At 35.4% G+C, this 13,401-nt stretch overlaps 1 pseudogene; it reads left to right on the forward strand.

Moving 5' to 3' along the window:
* The first annotated feature begins 26 nt into the window (after positions 1 to 26).
* Positions 27 to 4,864, forward strand: LOC130721918 (isoliquiritigenin 2'-O-methyltransferase-like; annotated as a pseudogene).
* The last annotated feature ends 8,537 nt before the right edge of the window (positions 4,865 to 13,401 follow it).

Consider the following 13,401-nt stretch of genomic DNA (forward strand, 5'->3'; position numbering starts at 1 on the left):
AACTAAAGAAAGAGCACAACAACTGATCAGTGAGTCATAATTAGAAATCAACAAGGTTAATCCAATATACTAGTGAAAATGAGTTCCAACAATTCCAAACAAAACCATGATCAACTTCCCACTACAGAGGTTGATGATGCTTACCAATCTGCTTTGGTGCTATGTTTTAGTAGAATCATGCCTGCAGTATTAAATGCTGCTATTGACCTCAATTTGTTTGAGATCATAACAAAGGCAGAAAAATGTAGTTCAATGTCTGCCTCTGAGATTGCTTCTCATCTTCCAAATTACCAGCAGCACCCAGAATTGGCTAACAGGCTTGAACGCATGTTACCTGTGTTGGCTAGTTACTCTCTTTTGAATTGCTCCATTCGAACCAATGAAGGTGGAAAGAGAGAAAGGGTTTATAGTCTCACACCCATTGGTGAATACTTTGCGTGTGATGGCAACAATGGAGGAGGCTCTTTGGCTCCACTCTCAACTTTGATCCACCGAGGATATCACGATATTTGGTAATCAACATATTGTGCTCATCTAATTATTTTAACTCACATGCATTTTGCATGGCTACCTTTTTTACATGAAGTATTTTTTATTTAATATCCTTTTAAATTTAGAGTAGAGTTTCTTACGTTCAAAAAAAAAAGAGTAGAGTTTCTTTCAGTTTTTTTTTTTTTGTAAAATGAAAGATTTATTATTGATGAACCAAATATCTAGGGAACAAGGCTCTACCTAGTGAGCCCAAAAGCAAGCTAGCTAGCAAAGCAAAAGAAACAAGAAACAGCAACAGATAGAAAAAGAGTAGAAGCACAATAGAATAAAACAGAACAAAAGTAGAGTTTCTTTCAGTTTTTTTAAATCACTTTTTAATTCATTATTTTTTTTGAAAACAAAATATATTAATATAGATAACACAACATTAGAACAAATGTGTGCGTACCAATGGGTAAAAAAGACAAGTCTTCCCCACTTTGGTGACCAAAAGAACTTAGGAATGAGACTCATTAAACCATTCCCAGAAAAAATTATGTGGAAAAACCCTAGTGAAGGAAAAAATGTATTCATTCCCAAGAAATCAACCAAAATCTAAAAAGAGAGATACTCAATACTCAATAAAAAGAGAGTCAATTCATTTTTTTGTGTACTTCGGAAAGTAGACAATTCATTACCATTCCCAGAAAAAATTATGTGGAAAAACCCTAGTGAAGGAAAAAATGTATTCATTCCCAAGAAATCAACCAAAATCTAAAAAGAGAGATACTCAATACTCAATAAAAAGAGAGAGTCAATTCATTTTTTTGTGTACTTCGGAAAGTAGACAATTCATTTTTAAAAATTTTAAGGTGTTTTTTCAATTTTTTAAAAATTAATATTTCAAAGATAGTTGAAATCTGATGGTTTGGAAAACTATTATGATTATAAGAAAAATTTACTTATAGAAAAATAAAAAGTGATTTTAATTAGTTTAAGTAAATACAAATCATCTTAATCAAGTGAGTTGATGTAATAGTTCGGCACATCGTCTTCTTAAGCAAATGTTAGGGGTTTGAGTCCCAATTCTTTTGAATTAAAAAAACTCATTGGTCAATCCTCTACTGCGTAGTCGCTGACATGAGAAAATTGATTAGTCTTATGACAACCGACTGTTAAGATACCTGGCATGGATCAAAAGCAGAAAACATAAATTAACTTATACTCTAATTAGAATCTCTAAAAATAATCTCTATTTTTAGAATTTTTTTTCTTTTCGAAATGCTCTATTTTTTTATTGTTAAAAGTAAGGTTAAATATATTTTTAGTTCTGTAAAATACAGGTGAACTAGACTTGATCTATATAAAAAATTTAATAACTTTTAGTCACCAACATTAATTAAATTAGTAAAATTAGTCATTTGGTTCATTTTTTGGCGGTTTAAACTGCCACGAACAATTGTCACTAATACACAAAAACTACTAGAAAATGTACTATAGAGATTAGCTTCACCTATTTTAATAATGTTTGTGATTGAAAGCTATGAATTTTTTAAGAATAAAGCTTAGGTCAAATGCCTTTTTTTTTTTATAAACAAAGCTTACAAGAAACAAAACAAAGATGTCAAATGCCTTACCTTTGTTATATCCAGTTTTCCAAAATATACCACCTAATTATTGAATTCCATGTCATCAAAATATCAGAAAACCTCAACTAACGGATTTTAATCGCTCAAACCCCAACCGTTGTGGACTTGTGGCACTGAGATCGCCGTCGTCTATGTTTATCACGCCCACCCCATCGTCAAATTTCTACCTTTTTATATATTCTCAAATATATTGAATTTGCATATCTGGTTAGATTAGTCAAAGATGGGGTCTACGTTGCCATCACTCTTGGATGTTTAACGGAGAAAACCCAATTAAATTCACTCTTGGTTCAGATGTATCATGTATAACGTGGATCATCTACTTTATAAAAAAGTATTTGGAGTTTTTCTATTTTTTTATAGGCAATTAATATATTGAAAAGAAGTACAAGGGGTACTTCAACTCAATACAATAGAGAATAAAAGGAAGACAAAAGAAATCAAACAGCAACAATTATAGTAGATAGAGAGAGACCAACTACTTCTAAAGAACCCAACTCCCCTTGAAGAGAGACTAAAAAATTAAGCCTCATTAAAACCTTACCAGAAAAAACCTCATTGGGGACTTTTAAGATGGAGTTTTTCTGATAGTAACTTTGTTCAATGGATCTACTTAATAAATGACATTTATTCTTAAAAATAGTTGCACACGTATTATCACATGATTGGTAAACTTGATAAAATGACTTTAATGAACTTGATCTAAGTTTCTCTCTGTACAAAAACAGTGAAATAAGGACGAGGGAATGTTAAACAGGGGCAACGAGAACGTGAACACGTGTATGAGGAAACATTGTTTTTATACACTACTGGCAGAAACGTTTGATTAAGTCCGTCAGTTAGATTTTTTAATATTTTGATGACATAAAATTTATTAAGTAGGTGAATTTTAATTTGAAAATTGGATATAATGGAGGTAAGACACTTGACTTAAGTTTTATCCTTTTTAAAGGACTATATTTATTTTGATGACCCCTATATTTTACATAACTAAAAGTATTAACCTTATAAATTATTATTTCTAAATCTCAAACAAATGCATTAGTACAGAGTAACAATACTAGTATAGAGTAACAATGTAAACAAAACTCTTTATATTTTACCCTTCTTTGTATTGGGTTGAAGTACCCCTTGTACTTTCAATTCAATATATATTTTGGTTTATAAAAAAAAAACAATGTAAACAAAAGACCTGAGATATACTTGCTACCTAATTAAGCATTTAATTTTAAACTCTTCAACAAAATTTCATGAAAATTTGACAATGATTTCATTTTGCTTCTTTACCAGGAATGATGCAAAGGATGCAATTGTGGACCCTAATAACAACAACCATTTCCATAAACTTCATGGATTGTCCATTTACCAATATTTGGAGAAAAATACAGAACTGAATCACTTGTTTAACAAAGCAATGGCCCAATGTGGCCCATTAGAAATGAAAAGAATCCTTCAACTATATAAAGGATTTGAGGGAGTATCAACATTGGTTGATGTAGGTGGTGGAGTTGGTCAGGCCTTACAACTAATTATCTCTCAATATCCGTCAATAAAAGGAGTTAATTTTGATTTGCCTCAAGTGATTCAACATGCACCACCTCTTCAAGGTAATATATGTAGTTTTCTTTCAGCTTTCGTTATGTATGACCTACAATATTTTTAAAAATGATTTTCTTAATCACTTTCGGACAGGTAAAGTGTTAGCTGATGACTCAATAATATTTTGATATGTGTTTTAGAAAGTTCTAACTCATGACACATGTCAAAATATATTTTACTGGTTGACCTAAGATTAGAATGATTTTACCTCATATTTACTTGGACTGATTTTAGCATTTCTTTTTTTAAAAATGGAATAATTATGTTTAATTTCTAGAAAAATATTGGTTTATGTACATTTAGCCAAAATTAATTACAAAACACATGTTTTGCTTAAAGGGATTGAGCATGTTCCAGGAAATATGTTTGAAAGCGTTCCTCAAGGTGATGCCATTTTGCTAAAGGTTAGTGAACAATATGAAAGCACAATCTTTTAATTTTAGACAATATAACATATGTACTAATCACAGTTTTTTCCATTGTCATTGGTCATTTCAGCTTGTATGCCATAATTGGGCAGATGAAGAATGTGTGATGTTTTTAAGAAACTGCTACAAAGCTTTGCCAAAAGGTGGAAAGGTGATTGTTCTAGACTACATAATGCCAGAAGTTCCAAACCCAAGCAACATCTCTAAGCATGTTTGTGCTATTGATAATGTAATGTTTCTTATAAATGCTGGAAAGGAAAGAACAGAGAATGAATTTAAGAGTTTGTGCATGAGGGCTGGATTTTCCAAATTTTGTGTTCCTTGCAGTGATTTCTCAGCTATATCAGGAGTGATGGAATTTCATAAATAAAAATGATAATGCAGTGACTTTGAATTTCAATAAGTATTGTTAGAGTTGGAAAAAGTTTGAGGGGGGAAAATGCTGAGAGGCATTATGCAATTTATTTTTCTATGTAATTATGCAGAATTTCGTGTTCTGCTTTGATGTATTGGGTTTTTATGGTCCCCTGATTTCAGGTGGCTTAGTTGTGCAAGGGCTTTGGTGGTTCTCTTATATTTTTCACTTGTTGAGTTTGTTGTGTTTGTAATTGGTTACATCTTGTACTCAAAACTCATTTCATTATTGATGAAGTTTGTTAGTGTATACAAATAAACTTGTAATTGTCAATAAAATGATGAGTTATAGTATTCATACAAGTGTTAAACTCATTGATCTTGTACTCAAAACTCATTTCATTAATGAAGTTTGTTAGCTTATACAAATAAACTTTAATTGTCAATAAAATGATGAGTTATAATATTCATACAGGTGTTAGATATACTTCTGGACACAACTAGTAGATGATTTCTTTCTTAAAAAAATTTAAATGATGTTATTAGTTGTATTTATCTCATCATACCTTTTTTCAACTGAGTTTTGAGTAAGATTATTTTAGATTTATAAAAAACCGAAACAAAATGAATAAAATAGAATGATATGTTGTGGAGTAAAACCACATTCATATTATTTGAATATTTTAGGATGATACAACAATATAAAAAAATTAACATCTAAAGGCCTAGATTCTGCGTTAGTTACACTAAACCGCTACAAAATGTCACATTCAACGGTTATCATGACAGTTCTTTGCTTTTCTTTTTACTTGAATAGACAGCTTTCCCGGAGCAAATGTTATCTAACCACAACAAATTGGGTAGTCATTTATCAACGGGAGGCGGCGCGTAAATTATTTGTGGCGATTAATTTCGAGGTGGTTGGCCGGTTGCGATACGACCACAAAATGATTAAATATGATTGAACAAATTACAGCCCACTACCCTCAGGTTTCTTAATATTTTTTTTGGATAAGTCATATGAAAATATTACTAACCAATTGCACAAGTTGTGCGAGTCATCAAATAACAGGACAAGAGTTAACAAAGAGAAAAGGAACAAAGCCAAGGCAATACAAGGAAGGAAATGCCAAGAAGCCAAGGTAAAACAGGGAATAATAGAAAAGAGGGAACAGAGACAACAACGGGAATTAATGGGGACCAAAGCATATAATGCAAGGCCAAAGGCGCGTCTCATCAAAAGAAAATCACCCCCTTGTGATGATACACATGCCTGCACCCACTGCACTAATACTCCAGAGTTATCCACACCCGCGATTAACACCAATCCAAGAGCAACACTGCACTAGCAAACGCATGAATGGCACCCGTATATACCATTCAAAACAACCACCACCTCACCTGCAATAGCTTATCCTGTAGCCTTAACGCATAATAAAGGTTGAGAAAGTCACTCATAAAGAGAGAAATGGAAGCCCTTCACCTTACCAAACAACCAATGCCAACATCGGAGCTGAGCATCTTCTAATATCTTCTCCTCATCTTGCACAATCCCAACATTGAAGATATATAATATGATTTTTGTGCATCCATAGAGACCTTGTTACTGCAAACCAAATGCATCTAGAGATCTGATTTTGTTTTGCATTCAGAGTAGGCATAATATGCTGCAAAAAATGATTTCTACTTCCTCGCGGAAACACCGTGTTCCAACCCAACCATCTATATCATTTCATCCAGACTTTTGAGGCGAGTGGGCATGTCACCAATAAGTGGTCGACTGTCTCCTCCACATGTGAACACACATGCAAAGAGCCTCAACAACATTTAGGATGATCTTCCTCCTACGGATATTTGCTCTTGACGGTAGTCTATCCAACAACATCCTCCAAACGAAGACGCACACATTTGATGGCATAGCTGGAACCCACATAAGGCGGAACATCAGATCAATTTCCCCTGAAGGACCCTAGAGAAACTCATAAGTTGATTGCACCGAAAAGATGCCCTCCACCTCGGTACCGTTGTTCAGGCCCAAGAATCAGAGATATCCTGTAACAAAGGTGTCCCAACAATTACCTTATGTAGATCATCCACAAGTAAGCACTCTGTAAGACCCAAGTTTTTAAGCTTAGAATAAGTGAATAAAGTTCCTATTCACGATTAGGGTTGATGGATCGTGAAGGAAAACCTGAACAAGAGTTTATTTAATGAAATAAATTTATGAAGGAGAAAGTTCAGGAAAAGTCAAAGGATTGTATCGAAGTCGATTTAAGTTATAGCACGACTAATATTCGCTTTAAAACCTAGGACAAGAACCTTAGGAAATAAGACTATGTTCCACCCTTGGAACACTGTAGGAATTTCTTCCAAAAATCTTCAGAGAAATGTTAGAACTTCTCTTATTCATTGTATGACAATCGTTTCGAGGCGAAACTCTAGGATCTACGAACGTCCGATTCCAATCATCGGAAGTTTGCCGAAACTGAAACCCTGGTATTTCAAAACCCTAGAATCAACCGACGATGAAGACTTTTTCTATTCGGAGCTTCAAATGAAGATTCCACACGCGTACACCCATTTCTCTTGATGATTTCAATCTTTCTTTAGAAGGAAGTTTTCTATTCCGACATCCGATGCAAAAAGCAACTTATCGGGTAAAATAGTTTTATACCGATTATGCATTAGTCGCCAAAAATACAAGGAGACCTTTTTATAGTTTTGGATTTCTTTTGACAAAACCTATCTTATAATTCACGGAGAATGAAGCCAGAAAAATCGGATTCGCGAAACTTTCATTTTACCGCGTTTTACCAACCTCTATATATAGCAAGAAAGATGAGAAAATCACAAAAATCTTACCCATTTCTTCCCAAGAGGCCGCGAGTTTGCTAGAGGAGCGAGAAGAAGAGATTTTGTTCAATCCTTGCTTGATCGTTGATTAATCAGTTGCTGCTTCAAGGTTTCGAGGTATAGTCGCTAATCCTTACCTCTGATCGCTTTTTCCATAGCTTTTCTATAGACTTTTCTGAGCTGATAGTTTTGAGGTTTTTGCAAAACTATCCTGAATATTTCATTTTTTATTCTAAACATCTTCCTTACGTGCCCAAGATCACTTCTGCCGGATTAGTTTTTCCGTTATGTCGCCGAAATTCCGCCGGAATCAATTTTAGCCTCAAATACCCATTTTGGGCAAAGCTTCGTCCTTTGGGCTGAAAACTATCGCTTTAGCTTAGTGCTAGTAGGATTAGTTGTCATAAACGTCGTTGGTGACGTCCCCATCCAATTTTCTTTTCGAAATTTCAGTTTTGAATTTCTGAGTTGAAAATATTGACCAAAATACCCCTGCGACAGTTTTTGATCCGATAATTTTTCCGAGTTTAGAATGCCCTTAGTTACGGCTAATGATAGCATAGGAACCAAGTTTGATCGAAGAAAAATCGACCCACCTATTTGTGAATAGTGGCCGAGAGCTATAGAGGAGGAGGAGGAAAATTTCCTTTTCAAAAACTTGTCCTTTCGCGCTAGATTATCGTACCTCGGAGTATATACTACTTCGTGTAACCTTAGTGAGTATTGATTACTGAGTTTCTGATAGTCTTTGATGGAATTCTGTGGCTTTACTCTAAAGGTTCTTTTGAAGAATTTCCTGAAGATCAAGGAGCTCATTGTGAAGGAACGTTTGAGGAGAACGCTGGAATAACTATAGGTAAGGGCAACTTACCTTACTAGCTAATGCTTTAGGTGTCGATGCTTTCGACATTGATTTACTGTTTATGCACTTGTTTGTGTTTTGATTGGAAAAATGTTTTCTGAGGCTTCGGCTGACAATGTAGATGATTCATCTACTGAATGTTTTTGAGAGTGAATTTCATGTTAAGTGCTAAGTGGGTAATTTAGGATGTGTGGTGCATGCTTTATATGCTAAGTGCTACGTGGTTATTGCATAATATGTTGATATATGACATGCTGGTTGATTGTGCTGGGTTAATTATGCTTTTGCAATGAAATCTGAGATTCTGAGGAGTGAGAATAGCGGGCAGGTCATGCCGATTTTACTTTGAGAGTGTTGAGGAAGCTTGATAGGACGAATGAGATTCGGGCCTTGTTATGGTTTTTCATGGATCGAGGCATTCTCAGGAGTCATTTGGGATTAGTAGATCCCGAGAACTTATAAGATTTGCGATATGACAAAAGTGGAAACTATTTTGTAAGGAAAACTCATAAGACATTAAACAACCTTGAAACCTTTTAATGATGATAATAATCTCAGAGGAAAGCTTAGGGGTCAAATCATAGTTTTTTTGGAAAAACGAGAAGTGTCGTCGGATCCAAGTGTTGAGATATTGATAAGGTTTGAGTATGTTGGTACTCTGGTGCTCTGGGAGCAGTTGTGTCATTGGGCTATCCGAGAGATAAGCCGGGAAACGAGTAGTTTCCGAGTATGTCAATACTCTTGTTCGTTGAACAGTTTTGAACATCGGATGGAGATGAGTCGGATGATTTGGAGATCATCATGAGATAATGTTTATGCCTTCGGGTACAGTTTATGCCTTCGGGTACAGTTTATGCCTTCGGGTACAGTTTACGCCTTCGGGTAATTCGGACATCGACGGGGGATATGATCGACCGTGAGGTTAGGATCGACCTGTTGATTGTCGGGCATAGCGGAGGGAAAAGTCGACCCGCAGGGTTAGGACTGATCTGGCTATGTCAAGGTTGTAAGTGACACTCGGGGGTTAGGGTCGACACAATGCTAGTGTTAGGACCGACTCGATCGTGCCCAGCCTACTTCTTCTGGAACTGTCAAGTTTGACGATGCATTGACATATCATGCACTCTAATTATATTCGTTATGTGTTTTGATGAGTAGATGTTGATAAATATCGTTACGGGCTTTGATAATTGAATTGTACTAGAGATTTGATAACATGCTATGTTTAAACCTTAGGGTAGACAATGCAGAACTTGTATGTCTACATATAACATATATATATACCCCTTGTACTTTACCTGTTGTCTTGTATTCTCTATACTATATTCCGTAAGTTGACCCTTGCACGTGCTACCTGTGTTTGGGGCGCTATGTATGCCCTTTTTGTCAGATGCCGTTGACGGATTGTTTCGTGGTGCTTCGTCGTACGGGGAAGACCCGGAGCGTCATGACTACTACTGAGCCTTCGACGTGGACCCGGGCTGAATGCATGACCAGATGAGGGTCGACGATGGAAGTTTAAGGATGGGTGTTTAGAGTCTACTAAGGTTGGGGGTTAGTGTCATAGCTCTGACTCATTCTTATTTTGAGGGCTTGTGTTGCTGACACTTGACCTATCCTTTTTGGGATGGTACATTTTTCCTACGGGCGTTACACTTTTCTACTTTCCGTCACTGGAGGTTACTCGTGACGAGGATGCTACTTACAGCGGGGGCTGTAATTATTATTGTACATTAGTTTTGTTATCTTTAGTTGTTGAGTTTCATTTCCTTTAGTCTCTAATATTATTATCGGAAAAAAAAATAATTCACGTTTTCCGCTTTAAGTTTCTTTTTGGTTACTAAAGTGACGCCACTGAAATCGGGGTGTTACACACTCTCAATCACTCAAATCAGCCTCCACTTAAAAGTCCAACGCCAAACGCCATCCCTCCTTCAGGTTTCTTAATATAACATTAAACTCCAAACTTGTTAAAAAACTACACTTCACACCATTTGTGCCAAATAGGTAAAAGAGTCTTTAACAGTCCCTAACAAAATATTCTATTTAACCATAATTAATTGAGGTATGGGCAAAAACTTAACATGTCACTCTTGGACACAACCACTTATAAAATTACACCTCATTAAAAATATAAAAATTAAAAAGCTAAACACGTTTTCTACCACGTCTCTTGACACTAAAATTTCTTCATGTTTCCTTTCTTACTTTCTTCGGTCCTTAAATGTTTGTTCTTGTTGCTTCATGACACAATCACGATGACATAAGCCATACACAAATCAGGATAACCATTTGATTTCTGTTCCTCCATGGGTAGTCTCATCATATCCTTCATGACCAAATCTTGCAGCTTGTATCTTCATAGTGCAATACAAATGCAGACCATAAGTCAAGGTGACACGAACATAGCATAGGATACATTTGATGACAAGCATGTGCTCGGTATGGGGCGCATGATGTGCAAGCAAATTTGCTGAACAACATAGGAAATGTCAGGACAAGTGAAAGTGAGGTACTGTAAAGCATCAGAAAGACTCTGATATAAGGTGGCATCCTCATTGGGATTGTAAGGTGAGGAACAGAGTTTCTGCTTGGTATCAAGTGAAGTAGCAAAAAAATTTTCTCAAAAAGTAAATAATTTTAATAGAGATTTCAATTTCAATAACTGAGAACAATGCTCTCAGTGGGCATGATACAGATGGCAATAATCCCATATAAAAACAGCCCAAAAATTAATATTAATTCTACCATACCCGAAATTTTAATTTGCCAGAAAATCTGCAAATATTACTTTTACCACACCCTAGTTTCATTAGAAATACTGCAAAATGGTCTCAAAATAAATTACACACTGTCACCATGCATTCTTGCCACTACGGGATAAGTGATTATAAGGAAACAGAGCACCTGAAGATAACCCTTCACGCATTAATTTTGTAAAACATTTGGAAATTCGCTATGATGTAACATTTTAATTTGTCTGAATGCATTCAACCTACCTTAGATGAGACTAATTTGGAATGATTAAAAAGCACTACTTGAGGCTAAAAGAAGTAGTGAACATATTAATCAGGGTAACTATGGCCCTAACAGCCTCACTTACAATTTCAAAGCCAATTGGATGTTGAAGCTGTGGCACTAATCAGATGAAACTGAAACACAATTGCCACAACAATAATTTCAGTACAAATTGCAGAAAACACTTCAAATTAAAGGACAAAATGGAGGAATTATGTAGCAGACTAATAATATCACCGAAAAACTATCACCTAAATAAAACACTTTAAAAAAGCCAAATTTAAATCAATCTTTATGGTAAGTTCTCAGATTTTGCAAAATCTTCTTTGTACAATCTTAACCATTACTACTACTACTATAATACCAAAAACAAATCATCAAGTAGAGTGATTGCAATCTACATCCATTGCTTACAAGACAAAAATAAATTAGAGAATTAATTCAGAGCTACACCCTCCATCAAATTGGTTGCTAGCATCTAAACTTCAATCTTTGCTACCAAATCATGAAATTTAATATCACTCAACCGGCAAGTTTGGACATTTTGGAAAAATCATACAATTATTCATTAATATGAATTGAAATTAAAAAAATTAGGTATCTAAAATAATTCATGTAAAATTCAAAATAGTCATCTAACATCGTAGGCGGTTAAATAGTAATTAATTAAATATTTAATTGATCTAAGTTCTTGCAAGAAAAATATTCAAATACTAAATTAGTTACTCACCTTCATATAAATTGGAAGGTTTGGAGCCAAATTTTGCCATAGACTCAAATAATCCAGGATCGGTGCTACACGTTACATGGAGATTCTGGTCTAGGGTGTGTAAATGGCTTGGAGTTGTTGGGGATCATTTTGTTCAGTTTGGGAGCTGTTTATGTGGAGGGAAGAATTTTTCTGCAACATTACATTTGATTTGGATTGCAGAGATAGGAGCTCTTTGGTCTGTGTTTAGGGGGAAGGGATTGAGGTTGACAATATTGTGGATTTAGTTCAGTTCAAGGCCGGGTTGTGGATGAAAGTAAATTATACGAATTTCTTAGCCTCAATCTTTGAGTGGATATCGAATCCAATCTGTTGTTTGAGGATGTTGTAACAGTGAGTATTTGTCCTTAATTGTTTAGTGGGTGACTGGTTATTTAAAGGGACTGCACATGTTGTTCGGGTGTTGTTTTTTCATGTATTATTGATGCTGGAAATGTTTCTCATTAAATCCTTGTGGGGTGTGTTTGTGCTGGATGGGGGATTGAAGCATAATTTTCATTTTGTTGCTTCAGGGACTTCACATGAGTTGATTGGCTGGTTATTACAATGAAGTAGTTTGCTGAGAGGAATCCTTGGAAGCTATGTTCGAATCTTTGGCTGAGATGGGGTGGAAGTTGGTGGATCATTTTGGATTAAGTCCTATGTATTGTTTGTCTTTGGCACCTTAGAGGTGTCATTTAGGCTTTCTAAATCATGTACTCTTTTTTCTTCATTAAGTTTTTCCCAAGGGAGTTTTCCTAGTAAGGTTTTAATGGGGCATTATTTTTAAATTCTTGCTTCTAACGTAGCTAGCTTCTTTACTGTAGATCTGATTTGTAATTTTCTTGCTTTTTGCTCTTCTTTCTCTTTGTATTGGGTTGAAGTACTCCTTGTATTTCATTTCAATATATTCTTTGGCTTATTAAAAAAAACATCAATAGCTATTCGACCATCAACACGTTTGGCCACGTGAAAATCGGTTTCCATGGTCAAGTGAGCAGTCACAGAATGTGCACTACAATAGTCAATAAGTCAATTGAAATAAAAAAACAAGCATGAGAAAGAAAATGCCATAGATCCACTTAGAAAGGAAAAAACAAAGTTACCTTAGTTCCAACATGATTGTACTCTGCTCAGTATCTAGTACTGTTGGCAGAGGAAGCTGACAGGCCTGGCTCGGTATAGCCTCTTGTTGCTCCACCAACATCTGCAATTCTTCTAATTCATCATGTTGCACCAACATCATGGGCACTTGAGTAGATTCTTGATCTTGATGAATGGTTGCAGCAAAGTCTTGAACTTGATGAATGGGTTGCACTGTGTTCCGGTATGGAACCGCAGACTAAAGGCTAACCAGTTTAGAGAGCAAACGAAAGTAACAAAGTGAGTAAAAATGCGTGAAATGATAGGTCCCTGCCG

Source organism: Lotus japonicus, chromosome 6 (assembly GCF_012489685.1).
Source record: "Lotus japonicus ecotype B-129 chromosome 6, LjGifu_v1.2".
NCBI lineage: Eukaryota > Viridiplantae > Streptophyta > Magnoliopsida > Fabales > Fabaceae > Lotus > Lotus japonicus.